The sequence below is a fragment of the Maylandia zebra genome, linkage group LG4 (genome assembly GCF_041146795.1).
Source record: "Maylandia zebra isolate NMK-2024a linkage group LG4, Mzebra_GT3a, whole genome shotgun sequence".
In the NCBI taxonomy this organism is placed as follows: Eukaryota; Metazoa; Chordata; class Actinopteri; order Cichliformes; family Cichlidae; genus Maylandia; species Maylandia zebra.
The window spans coordinates 4,820,823-4,834,207 of record NC_135170.1 but is presented as its reverse complement, the minus strand read 5'-3'; the positions used below and the strand labels follow the sequence as shown (position 1 = coordinate 4,834,207).

The 13,385-nt window shown below is 42.7% G+C and overlaps 1 long non-coding RNA gene across 2 annotated transcripts; it reads right to left on the bottom strand.

The window, feature by feature from the left end:
• Positions 1–932: 932 nt before the first annotated feature.
• On the bottom strand, positions 933–3,523 carry LOC101473010 (uncharacterized). 2 transcript variants are annotated; one of them, XR_013098458.1, is made up of 4 exons: positions 3,500–3,523; positions 3,180–3,302; positions 1,936–2,028; positions 933–1,804 (listed from the first exon to the last, which is right to left on the bottom strand). It is a non-coding gene; the product is annotated as an uncharacterized LOC101473010 (long non-coding RNA). The 2 variants fall into 2 exon arrangements; XR_191747.4 differs by having other exon boundaries at positions 3,430–3,517.
• Between the last annotated feature and the right edge of the window lie 9,862 nt (positions 3,524–13,385).

Below are 13,385 nucleotides of genomic sequence, written 5' to 3'. Positions count from 1 at the left end.
TATCTGGAACAACCCTGACATATTACAAAACAATAATATGATAAACTTTTCAGATTGGAGTGGTAAAGGAATCAAATATTTAGAACATATACTAGAAGGAACAGAATTTATTTCATTTGACGGACTAGTTACACAATATGGGATCAACAAGAAAAGATTTTTAGAATATCAACAAATTAAATCCATAGTAAAAAAGAAATTTAAACCGGGTCAAGTTGAACTACAAACACCACCAAGTGTGGTTCAATTTCTTACTCTTAAACCCCCCAAATTACTATCCAAAATATACAGAATGCTTTCTAAAACAGATGAATCAATATCACTTCCTATTGCAAAATGGGAAGCGGATTTATCAGTTAACTTAGACCTAAACTTCTTGTCTCAGATTGGCTTAAAAACCTTTCATCTAATTAGAAATCCCAGTCTTCAATTAATTCAATACAAAATATTACACTCTAAGAAATAAAATGTTGTATTTACTCCACCCAGTTATGTCAACCGGTTCCACACAACTGGGTTAGTGAAATATAAAATGTATGATACATTTAATTTGAACAAGAAATTTTAAGTACATCTGATAAGATTTGGATAATTAAATGCAAATCAAAAGAATCATGTTGTATTAGCTGAATATCATAATGTTGATATAACTAACCTTGTTGATTTAAATTGAGAAGACTAAATAAAACCTACTCAACCAAAACAAGTTGTACTTACTTTGAGAAATAACATGTTGTATTTACTCCACCCAGTTATGTCAACCGGTTCCACACAACTGGGTTAGTGAAATATAAAATGTATGATATATTTAATTTGAACAACAAATTTTAAGTAAATCTGATAAATCTACTCACCCAAAACACGCTCTACTGAAACTATAGGATTAAATCACGTTAACAGAATTGCAACTTAGTCTATTTAAGTTTGTAAATTAAATAAATCGAACACAAGTTTATTCAGTTAACCTAACTTTAATAACACTTTGTGTAAAACTTGTTGAAGCACACTTTGAGCAATTCAAATGCTTCTAGATCTTTTTCCCCAAACAATCTTTACATATATTCAAGTGCATTTTAGGTGCAGGAAGACAAGATACAGAATGTCATGTTAAACTGAAATGATTAAAACTGGAAAGTGTTGTGATTCCAACATTTTTAACATTAACATGACTTAATTTAAACTTGATTGGGCTACAATGAAAATCCCACAATACAGCCCTGCAAACAGCAGGTAGAAATTACTTTTGTGTCATGTTTGTCCATATTTAGAAAAATAACCTTTGCTTCAAAACTTAAACTGAAGTCCAAAGTTAGGAGCAGTCTTTTTCAGTGTAGTTGGATGTTGGTAAAGGTTCAAGAACAAAGAACGCAGAAAAGTGAAAGGCCTTGCAGAAGTTCTTGTGGCAATTCAAACTGAACAGTTTATGAAGTGCAAGGAGAAGGGTTCGAGAACCTTAAAGTTCAGTGTCCTCTATAGTTCACTGCAGGCTGTTTCACGTAGCAGTTTGTTTTTCAGAACCTGCACCTTCATGGATAGGTTGTTCCCATCCAACTCCATCGGCACCTTCTGAAGAAATTCAAATGTGTATTTCAGGTGCTTTGGGTAGCTCAGATTTAGAGTATAGATTAGTCCAAGCAGGAGGGCACAACCCTTTGCCACATCACTAAGAGCTTGCAGCACAGTGCATCCTTCTATGATGACAGCAATGTCCTCAGGTGTATCTGCAGAGTTTGCTCTCATGTCTGACAACATAGACTCCCAAAGTCAGCTGCTCTGTTTCTCTGCTTGCACCAAGATCCACATCCTTTAAATAAAAATTTAAAAAAAGATAAGTTAATTGCGTACATATACATATGGACAAGTAAGTCCACCTTCCATTTCCAATCCCAAATTTAAAAAAGGAAAATAACTGATCGTTTTCCTTTTTTAACTTACCAAGAATTCCTTGAACAGGTCATCTGGCTTTTCATTTAAGTAGACACAGACAGCTTTCAGAATGCATTCCTGTCAAACATCAACGCTGGGATTCTGGTGGAGATAAGAACTCAATATGAGAGAAGTTTCCTATTTTGGTTCCTTTCAACCTCTTTACAAAAGAAAGTCAAAAATATTAACACATAGCAGATATGTGATTAAGCAATGTTTCATAACTCACATCAGTGATGTGCAGTGAGGTTCATGATTGGTAAGGCACTGACTCCTCTGTGTCAGATTAACAAATATATGAACCCAAAAATCGAAGCTTTTCAATTTTGACATTACGTGAAAGCTTTCATTTTTGCTTTAATCAAGTCTAGATTGTTCAACAATATATTTAATAATTGTGCCCCTAAAAATATTAAAATTAAATAGAAGATTAGAACTGGGCAATATGGACTTAAAATCCTATCATGACATTTTGTGGATAACAATAAGTCTGTGAAGGTTCACAGTCATCCAGGTCATCGTAGTCTGAGGAGCTTGGAAAGAAAAGTGAAGCTTCTTCAGTGAAGATTTCTGACACTAAACCAGAAATCAACATGGAGTCGAATTCTTTCAAACAATGTAGCAACTTAATTGATGCACATTTCTAAAATACACTACACATTCATTTCATTCTTCAAACTACAGGATCGCTGGCGCTCCCAGTGGTCATTACTGATGTCAGGGAGCAGGTGCGGTAGATGTTGGGAGTAATTTTAAAACTGTCGGTCTTAGTAGGCAAGTCTCATCTTAACAAGAATCGCAAAAGATTTTGGAAAATTACACCGAAGCAGGTTCAACAATATTTGTTAAATGTTTTCATACTTCTAACATGTGTGAGAGGTATACAAGCTAGAGCAGGGGTGCCCAGTCCCGGTCCTCGAGAGCTACCGTCCTGCAGCTTTTAGATGCATCCTTGTTCCCACACACCTGAATCAAATGAATGGCTTGTTATCAGGCCTTTGCCAAACATGATGGCATGCTGAAGAGGTAATCAAACCATTTGATTCAGCTGTGTTGGAGTAGGGATGCATCTAAAAGCTGCAGGATAGTAGCTCTCGAGGACTGGGATTGGGCAGCCCTGAGCTAGAGTGTTAAAAAATTTGCCAGGCATCATTTGTTTAAAAAAAAAAAGCAAAAGTATTCCCGAAAGTGTCAGATGTGTATCAGTTAGTATACATTAATCAAATTTGTCATCCTTAAATTGTTGTACTTACCAAATAATCCTCAGATGGCAATGGATTCTATCCAGGATGCTAAGCATATGCAAGTCTCAGTTGAAAATGGCGGATGATCAAACTTCCACACTGCACATGTGCAAACTCAGAAGTACGGAGAGCCTATTAGGACAATCCTCTTTAAATTAAAGTGCTCTTCATTTTAAATGAACTTTTTACATTGGATTTAATTTACTGCATTTTGTTGTATTGAAATATTATCTTGTTAATTAAATTCAAAACAACATACTTGTGTTTAAAGTTAAAAATCAATTGGTGGCATTAGTTTTAACATGAAGCATTTACATAATGCTACCAACATCAGTGTGTCATTTCTTAGAGTGTACATAGAGTGCACTATACAGGTCATCGGATGTTCAAGATGGGCTTTACGTCTACCAACAACTGCTCACACTGCCAAACCAATTCACCGGACAATTATATCCACACTCTTTGGTTCTGTCCACCAGTTCAGAAGTTTTGGCGCGAGATATGTGAAGACTTATCGAAGTGTCTGAAATGTAACATTCCAACTTCCCCCTTAGTGCGGGGGAGCTGGCCCCAGGGAGGGGTCACTTGCCCCTCCCTTCCTTCCCTCCCCATCTCCAGCTGCCTCCCTCTTCCCGCTCCACCACAACCACCCACACATGCAGGACCTTGGAGTAGAGGTATGTCACCAGGGTGCAGAGGAGGCCACCCCCCCGTCCCCTTCTGGCTGCCTCTGCCTCAATTTTAACCCACAACTTAGACATTCACATTACTCACACTCTCATTACACATACATACAGTGGGGCAAAAAAGTATTTAGTCAGCCACCGATTGTGCAAGTTCCCCCACCTAAAATGATGACAGAGGTCAGTAATTTGCACCAGAGGTACACTTCAACTGTGAGAGACAGAATGTGAAAAAAAAATCCATGAATCCACATGGTAGGATTTGTAAAGAATTTATTCGTAAATCAGGGTGGAAAATAAGTATTTGGTCAATAACAAAAATACAACTCAATACTTTGTAACATAACCTTTGTTGGCAATAACAGAGGTCAAACGTTTACTATAGGTCTTTACCAGGTTTGCACACACAGTAGCTGGTATTTTGGCCAAGTCCTCCATGCAGATCTTCTCGAGAGCAGTGATGTTTTGGGGCTGTCGCCGAGCAACACGGACTTTCAACTCCCGCCACAGATTTTCTATGGGGTTGAGGTCTGGAGACTGGCTAGGCCACTCCAGGACTTTCAAATGCTTCTTACGGAGCCACTCCTTTGTTGCCCGGGCGGTGTGTTTTGGATCATTGTCATGTTGGAAGACCCAGCCTCGTTTCATCTTCAAAGTTCTCACTGATGGAAGGAGATTTTGGCTCAAAATCTCACGATACATGGCCCCATTCATTCTGTCCTTAACACGGATCAGTCGTCCTGTCCCCTTGGCAGAAAAACAGCCCCATAGCATGATGTTTCCACCCCCATGCTTCACAGTAGGTATGGTGTTCTTGGGATGCAACTCAGTATTCTTCTTCCTCCAAACACGACGAGTTGAGTTTATACCAAAAAGTTCTACTTTGGTTTCATCTGACCACATGACATTCTCCCAATCCTCTGCTGTATCATCCATGTGCTCTCTGGCAAACTTCAGACGGGCCTGGACATGCACTGGCTTCAGCAGCGGAACACGTCTGGCACTGCGGGATTTGATTCCCTGCCGTTGTAGTGTGTTACTGATGGTGACCTTTGTTACTTTGGTCCCAGCTCTCTGCAGGTCATTCACCAGGTCCCCCCGTGTGGTTCTGGGATCTTTGCTCACCGTTCTCATGATCATTTTGACCCCACGGGATGAGATCTTGCGTGGAGCCCTAGATCGAGGGAGATTATCAGTGGTCTTGTATGTCTTCCATTTTCTAATGATTGCTCCCACAGTTGATTTTTTCACACCAAGCTGCTTGCCTATTGTAGATTCACTCTTCCCAGTCTGGTGCAGGTCTACAATACTTTTCCTGGTGTCCTTCGAAAGCTCTTTGGTCTTGGCTATGGCGGAGTTTGGAGTCTGACTGTTTGAGGCTGTGGACAGGTGTCTTTTATACAGATGATGAGTTCAAACAGGTGCCATTCATACAGGTAACGAGTGGGGGACAGAAAAGCTTCTTACAGAAGACGTTACAGGTCTGTGAGAGCCAGAGATTTTCCTTGTTTGAGGTGACCAAATACTTATTTTCCACCCTGATTTACGAATAAATTCTTTACAAATCCTACCATGTGAATTCATGGATTTTTTTTTTACATTCTGTCTCTCACAGTTGAAGTGTACCTCTGGTGCAAATTACTGACCTCTGTCATTATTTTAAGTGGGGGAACTTGCACAATCGGTGGCTGACTAAATACTTTTTTGCCCCACTGTATAGGATCTTGGGGGTGGGCACGATACACGGAATCCAAAGTACCATCAGGGTGTACACCCCACCCCTGGCGTCGTTGCCCACCTCTCAAGGTTAAATACACGTAGACATTGAGGGCCAGCAGGAGGGGCTATGCACTTACCTGCTGCTCTCTGGCAGGTAGCTCCATGCCCTCCTGGGTTTTAAATGCACCTTAGAACACACATGCATCAACACTACAATGAGCGGGTGGAGGGAGGTTTGGAGTCTTCTCTCACCCCCGTTCTCTGCGACCTGCTGGAGCAGGGGGGCTAGGAGGAGGAGTTGGCCGTCCGACTGCGGTCTGGAGTGTGGGGCCTTCCTGCTGCTGCGGAGTCGGGGCGGTCTGCCTCCCCCCACCGCAGGGAAAAGGGTAACACCACCTGGGTCTGGGTGCAGTTTCCCTCTCCAGGGGCAAGGGTACCTAGACCCGGTGTGTAGAGTACGCTTGGGGAGTGTGATCGTGTGTACAGCGTCTCTTTATGTCTGTCTCCACGTTGGTTGAGTGTGGAGTAAGTGCATATGAGAGCATGAGGGTGGGAATGGATGTTTGTATCTGTGTGTGCCTGTATGTCTGTGTCTATATGTCAGGTTGGGTGTCAGGCGCCACCTCTCTGGGGACATCTCAGGCCCTCCAAGGTTTGGAGGCCTATCTCCCCCTACCACCACTTCCCCTGTCAGTGGCGGACTCCCTCAGACATCGGTGCATTGGTGGTTCTTTGTGTCTGGGGATGGGCGTCCAGGTACACACCGGCTCACTCCTTGGCAGCCGCTTATCGGGGCCTGGAGCCTTGGGCTCGCTTGGGCCACTTCGGAGGTGGGGTGCCCCCGGCCTCTCGGCCTGGGGCTCGGTCACTCAGGCACGGCTGGCTGCCGGCGGAGCTCACGGGCGCGTCACTGCAACTCCCCCTGGCTTCTGCTCCGCGGCTGCTGAGTGAGCCCTCATCTGGGACTCTCCTCAGCTCTTTCTGGGACAGTGGCGCAGCTGCCCCTCTGTTGGTCTTCCTTGGTCTCTTGTGTTCTGGGGGCCTCTGGATGTCTGGAGTTTTGATCTCCTCATTACCTGCTTCATGCCCTGGAGGACGGGGCTGTGGCCCCCCCCACACCCTCTAGCAGATCATTACATGAAGGAACCTTTTTAAAAAAAAAAAAAAAAAACCAAGCGCGTCCATGCTCACAGGTGTACACACGGGTGATCACACCCACAAACTACACCCTTTTTGGCTCCTACCTCAAAGCACACTGTGTTCTGTTGATCTTATGTGCTGCACAATAATGTTTAACATTTAGTATTTACTGTCATATTCCCATATATCATTGTGATGTTGTTTATTCTATTACTCTTGTTCTCTTCTGCTTGTTTTCTTTTTTCTTTCTCAGCAGGTGATCCAGGTGATTGATATATGCATTTTTTTTTCTCTGCTCATTCTGTTGGTTTTTGTCTTTTGCCCTTCTCCCCCGTCCCTCTTCTCAGCTGTTTCTCTTTCCCTCTTTCTTTCTCCCCTTCTTTCCCCCAGTCAAGTCTGTCCCGTATTCAGTAAGTGAAAATAAAATAAACAATAAAAGGTGAATCAAATGGACCATTACGGCAAGGCTGGGATGGTCAATTTGGTAAAGTAAATCCGTTGGGCATCTTTCTTTGCCTTTAGACAACAATTCTGATGCAAAAGAGCCAAACGGGACAGGCAAAATAAATAAAATAAATAAATAAATAAAAATTTGATATGCCCAAGAAAAAAAAAAAAAAAAAAAGGAAAACTTCTGATAAAAATGAATGGACACTGCACTCTCCTGGCACAGCAAAGTGTTCCAGGGACTGCAGTGCAGGATTATCCTGATGAGAGCTGCCGCTGACCTGTGCACTCAAGAGATGAGCGTTTACTGTCAATGCACGAGCTGTTCCTGTGCCACGTGGGATGTACCAATGAGAGGTTTATGAAGGTTTGTACTGCCACTGTGGCGTCTGGAGCAGCACGCATACTGCTGTTCCAGAAGTCACATTTTTCCTGGCTGTTGTACCCCCATTCCCAGAAAAGCTACTCAATGTGTGTGTGTGTGTGTGTGTGTGTGTGTGTGTGTGTGTGTGTGTGTGTGTGTGTGTGTGTGTGTGTGTGCAGAGCTGGCACAGATGTTTGATTGTTTTGGCGTCAGTTGTATGTAGACTGCTATGAAAACTCAGTGAGGGTCAGGGATTGCTCAGTTGTCTGATAGCACTTCTTTGTGTCACGGTCCTGAGTCTGTGGACTCAGTGCTTTTCTGTTTGTATTAGTTATCTTTGTTTTCATGATGTGTTTTGATTCTCTTGGGTTTGATTTCTGTCACTGTATCCCCTAGTTTAGTCCACGTCTGTTCAGTTTCCTGTTTTACTTTGAAAGTCTGTGTACTATGTCAATGTGTTGAGTTTTGCCTCCCGTTGTCTTGTCATGTCTGATGAGTCCCAGCTGTGCTCTCCTCCTGTTTCACATTCCCTAATCACCTCAGTATGTATTTAAGCCCTGTGTTTTTCCCTGCCAGTTGTTGCGTCCTCCACGTTTGTTGTGTGTGTATCCATGGTCGGCTACCTTCAGCATCTCCTGTCTAGTTAGTTTAAGTTGTTGTTTATGTATCGTCCAAGGGTGACTCTCCAGCAAATAAAGCCGTCGTTTAAGTTAATGTTTTGTCTCCGAGTCCTGCACGTGGGTCCAGCCACTGACAGCCACACAACTCATCGTGACACTTTGTGGTTTTGGCGCTCCCTTCTCCTCTGCATTTACTGTGGCCACAGAGCTGTGATTGAAGTCTGACGTACTCTTTGTCCAGGGCAACTGCTCCAACCCTGAGCCTATGGTGTAGGTATTTTATTATGACTCCAGGAAAAGAGAACTGGCAGAGCTTCTTTTTCCACTTTATTCAGTTCTCCAGTAGTCACAAAAAACTGTCCTTAAAATGCCTGGGAAACAGATCTTTTTGTTGGACTAAAGTTGACTCTGCAGATTTTGATTAGTGACTATGCTTTAACTGTGGCATCAACAGGAAACGGAATTACACGAGCAGGAATCATAGCGAGAGGAACTGGAACAACAATGTCATGCCGACTTTCTCACCTGCTGGAAAAGTCGCTTTTCTCTAATCCTAAACTTGCTCATCCCTATTTATCCGCTAGCTCATCCACTTGATGTTGTATGGGTTATTTTTGTGCCACTGTTCTGAGCGCACGTAAAAAAAAATTGCAGGTGCAAGACTTGCATTTTAAGGAGAAATTTATTTTGAGCAAAGAAAAGCTAAATTTGAGTAAACAAAATTCATTGCTGCGTGCAAAAACTGTATTTCAGTGTTTGCTAATATCTAGGGTGACCAACCGTCCTCTTTTCTCCGGACATGTCCACTTTTCACGTTCTGTCCAGGGGGATTTTCGAGACGGGTAAAAATGTCTGGGGTTTTCCTATCGGCCTACAGAGGACCCATATGTGCAACGCCATCCCCGAACTGCTGTGTTAAGTGTTGTTCCGCGCTCACAGAAAGAACAGCGGCGCACTGAAAAGATGTCAAAGCGCAAGAGCATCTTTTCAGACAAACTGCAAAAGAAATTTCCCTCGTACCATCCCGCTCGGAATAAATGGAAAGCGTAGTGCACTGTATGCAGAGCTGGCACAGACGTTTGTGTGTCTAACAAAGGTACCGTAGATCTTGCTGCTTACATGGACACAGAAAAACATAAAAAGGTTGTGCGAGGTGAAAACACCTGGGAAAAACGAGGATGCTGTTGTATCTGCAGCAGCAGGTGCACTGGCATTTCATATGAAGCATCCCAATAGCTACTGATCTATGGATAGTGTGTTGCTAACAACAATAATAATAACTTAAAAAAATCAAAAGCATTTCCAGACTTTAACACAGCTAAAAAGTTCAGCAGTGCCCCACCAAGACTGAAGCTGTTGTCAGTGGTGTGATAGTGCTACACTCAGTGGAAATCACTCTTGAAGCTCTTAATGAAATCCAGTACTGTGGCATTTCTCAGACTTAAGTAATCATGGAACCTTGGTCTCTTGTGCTCTGAGGGCCTCTGGATGTCTGGAGCCTGGATCTCCTCCATACCTGCTTCATACCCTGGAGGACGGGGCTGTGGCCCCCCCACACCCTCTAACAGATCATTACATGAAGGAACCTTTTAAATACAAGCGCGTCCATGCTCACAGGTGTACACACGGGTGATCACACCCACAAACTACACCCTTTTTGGCTCCTACCTCAAAGCACACTGTGTTCTGTTGATCTTATGTGCTGCACAATAATGTTTAATATTTAGTATTTACTGTCATATTCCCATATATCATTGTGATGTTGTTTATTCTATTACTCTTGTTCTCTTCTGCTTGTTTTCTTTTTTCTTTCTCAGCAGGTGATCCAGGTGATTGATATATGCATTTTTTTTCTTCTTTTTTTTCTCTGCTCATTCTGTTGGTTTTTGCCTTTTGCCCTTCTCCCCCGTCCCTCTTCTCAGCTGTTTCTCTTTCCCTCTTTCTTTCTCCCCTTCTTTCCCCCAGTCAAGTCTGTCCCGTATTCAGTAAGTGAAAATAAAATAAACAATAAAAGGTGAATCAAATGGACCATTACGGCAAGGCTGGGATGGTCAATTTGGTAAAGTAAATCCGTTGGGCATCTTTCTTTGCCTTTAGACAACAATTCTGATGGCAAAAGAGCCAAACGGGACAGGCAAAATAAATAAAATAAATAAATAAATAAAAATTTGATATGCCCAAGAAAAAAAAAAAAAAAAAAAAGGAAAACTTCTGATAAAAATGAATGGACACTGCACTCTCCTGGCACAGCAAAGTGTTCCAGGGACTGCAGTGCAGGATTATCCTGATGAGAGCTGCCGCTGACCTGTGCACTCAAGAGATGAGCGTTTACTGTCAATGCACGAGCTGTTCCTGTGCCACGTGGGATGTACCAATGAGAGGTTTATGAAGGTTTGTACTGCCACTGTGGCGTCTGGAGCAGCACGCATACTGCTGTTCCAGAAGTCACATTTTTCCTGGCTGTTGTACCCCCATTCCCAGAAAAGCTACTCAATGTGTGTGTGTGTGTGTGTGTGTGTGTGTGTGTGTGTGTGTGTGTGTGTGTGTGTGTGTGTGCAGAGCTGGCACAGATGTTTGATTGCTTTGGCGTCAGTTGTATGTAGACTGCTATGAAAACTCAGTGAGGGTCAGGGATTGCTCAGTTGTCTGATAGCATTTCTTTGTGTCACGGTCCTGAGTCTGTGGACTCAGTGCTTTTCTGTTTGTATTAGTTATCTTTGTTTTCATGATGTGTTTTGATTCTCTTGGGTTTGATTTCTGTCACTGTATCCCCTAGTTTAGTCCACGTCTGTTCAGTTTCCTGTTTTACTTTGAAAGTCTGTGTACTATGTCAATGTGTTGAGTTTTGCCTCCCGTTGTCTTGTCATGTCTGATGAGTCCCAGCTGTGCTCTCCTCCTGTTTCACATTCCCTAATCACCTCAGTATGTATTTAAGCCCTGTGTTTTTCCCTGCCAGTTGTTGCGTCCTCCACGTTTGTTGTGTGTGTATCCATGGTCGGCTGCCTTCAGCATCTCCTGTCTAGTTAGTTTAAGTTGTTGTTTATGTATCGTCCAAGGGTGACTCTCCAGCAAATAAAGCCGTCGTTTAAGTTAATGTTTTGTCTCCGAGTCCTGCACGTGGGTCCAGCCACTGACAGCCACACAACTCATCGTGACACTTTGTGGTTTTGGCGCTCCCTTCTCCTCTGCATTTACTGTGGCCACAGAGCTGTGATTGAAGTCTGACGTACTCTTTGTCCAGGGCAACTGCTCCAACCCTGAGCCTATGGTGTAGGTATTTTATTATGACTCCAGGAAAAGAGAACTGGCAGAGCTTCTTTTTCCACTTTATTCAGTTCTCCAGTAGTCACAAAAAACTGTCCTTAAAATGCCTGGGAAACAGATCTTTTTGTTGGACTAAAGTTGACTCTGCAGATTTTGATTAGTGACTATGCTTTAACTGTGGCATCAACAGGAAACGGAATTACACGAGCAGGAATCATAGCGAGAGGAACTGGAACAACAATGTCATGCCGACTTTCTCACCTGCTGGAAAAGTCGCTTTTCTCTAATCCTAAACTTGCTCATCCCTATTTATCCGCTAGCTCATCCACTTGATGTTGTATGGGTTATTTTTGTGCCACTGTTCTGAGCGCACGTAAAAAAAAATTGCAGGTGCAAGACTTGCATTTTAAGGAGAAATTTATTTTGAGCAAAGAAAAGCTAAATTTGAGTAAACAAAATTCATTGCTGCGTGCAAAAACTGTATTTCAGTGTTTGCTAATATCTAGGGTGACCAACCGTCCTCTTTTCTCCGGACATGTCCACTTTTCACGTTCTGTCCAGGGGGATTTTCGAGACGGGTAAAAATGTCTGGGGTTTTCCTATCGGCCTACAGAGGACCCATATGTGCAACGCCATCCCCGAACTGCTGTGTTAAGTGTTGTTCCGCGCTCACAGAAAGAACAGCGGCGCACTGAAAAGATGTCAAAGCGCAAGAGCATCTTTTCAGACAAACTGCAAAAGAAATTTCCCTCGTACCATCCCGCTCGGAATAAATGGAAAGCGTAGTGCACTGTATGCAGAGCTGGCACAGACGTTTGTGTGTCTAACAAAGGTACCGTAGATCTTGCTGCTTACATGGACACAGAAAAACATAAAAAGGTTGTGCGAGGTGAAAACACCTGGGAAAAACGAGGATGCTGTTGTATCTGCAGCAGCAGGTGCACTGGCATTTCATATGAAGCATCCCAATAGCTACTGATCTATGGATAGTGTGTTGCTAACAACAATAATAATAACTTAAAAAAATCAAAAGCATTTCCAGACTTTAACACAGCTAAAAAGTTCAGCAGTGCCCCACCAAGACTGAAGCTGTTGTCAGTGGTGTGATAGTGCTACACTCAGTGGAAATCACTCTTGAAGCTCTTAATGAAATCCAGTACTGTGGCATTTCTCAGACTTAAGTAATCATGGAACCTTGGTCTCTTGTGCTCTGAGGGCCTCTGGATGTCTGGAGCCTGGATCTCCTCCATACCTGCTTCATACCCTGGAGGACGGGGCTGTGGCCCCCCCACACCCTCTAACAGATCATTACATGAAGGAACCTTTTAAATACAAGCGCGTCCATGCTCACAGGTGTACACACGGGTGATCACACCCACAAACTACACCCTTTTTGGCTCCTACCTCAAAGCACACTGTGTGCTGTTGATCTTACGTGCTGCACAATAATGTTTAATATTTAGTATTTACTGTTATATTCACATAGATCATCATGATGTTGTTTATTATGTTGCTCTTCTTTTTTTCTTTTTTTTGCTTGTTTTCTCTTTTTTCTTTCTCAACAGCTGATCCAGGTGATTGATATTTGTATTTTTGTCTGTTAGTTTTGTTGGTTTTTGTTTTGTGCCCTTTATCACTGTTCCTCTTCCCCGCTGTTTTTCTTTCCCTCTTTCTTTCTCCCCTTTTCCCCAGTCAAGTCTGTCCTGTATTTAACAAGTGAAAATAAGATAAAACTAGAAAAATTTGCATTTCCTGCGAAAATGCAGTGTGGATGCTTAAAGCTGAAGCTGTATGCAAAAAGTAGCTGAAAAAGCTGAAAAGTTGCAGAAATTGTAAAAACTTTGCAGAAGCAAAGGAACTTTGCTAAAATGGAATAACTTAGCAGAACTGCAATCACTTAGAGGAAACTGTAAAGCTGAAGCTGTCTGCTGAAAATAGTTGAAAATAGCTGAAGAAGCTGAAGAAATCAAAGTCAGTG